This window comes from Myotis brandtii, unplaced genomic scaffold, assembly GCF_000412655.1.
Source record: "Myotis brandtii unplaced genomic scaffold, ASM41265v1 scaffold166, whole genome shotgun sequence".
Lineage (NCBI taxonomy): Eukaryota > Metazoa > Chordata > Mammalia > Chiroptera > Vespertilionidae > Myotis > Myotis brandtii.
In genome coordinates, this window is record NW_005356087.1 from 717,994 (window position 1) to 718,304 (window position 311).

The window sequence follows — 311 nt, forward strand, 5'->3', positions numbered from 1 at the left end:
GGGGTGGGGGTAAGGGCAGAGGGTGGGGTGGGAACTAGGTGGAGGGGAGCTATGGGGTGGGGGGGTAAGAGCATAGGGTGGGGTGGAAACTGGGAGGAGGGGAGCTATGGGGGAAAAAAAGAGGAACAACTGTAATAATCTGAACAATAAAGATTTAATTAAAAAAATAATTTCCTTTTAATGTGCACGAATTCGTGCACCAGGTCACTAGTTTTTCTTATGATATACTGGCTTTTTACAGCATAAGATTCCTCTACAGTTTCACAGCAGACCTTATTTAGTAATTCTTTTGCCTTGTTCTCAGAAACCAG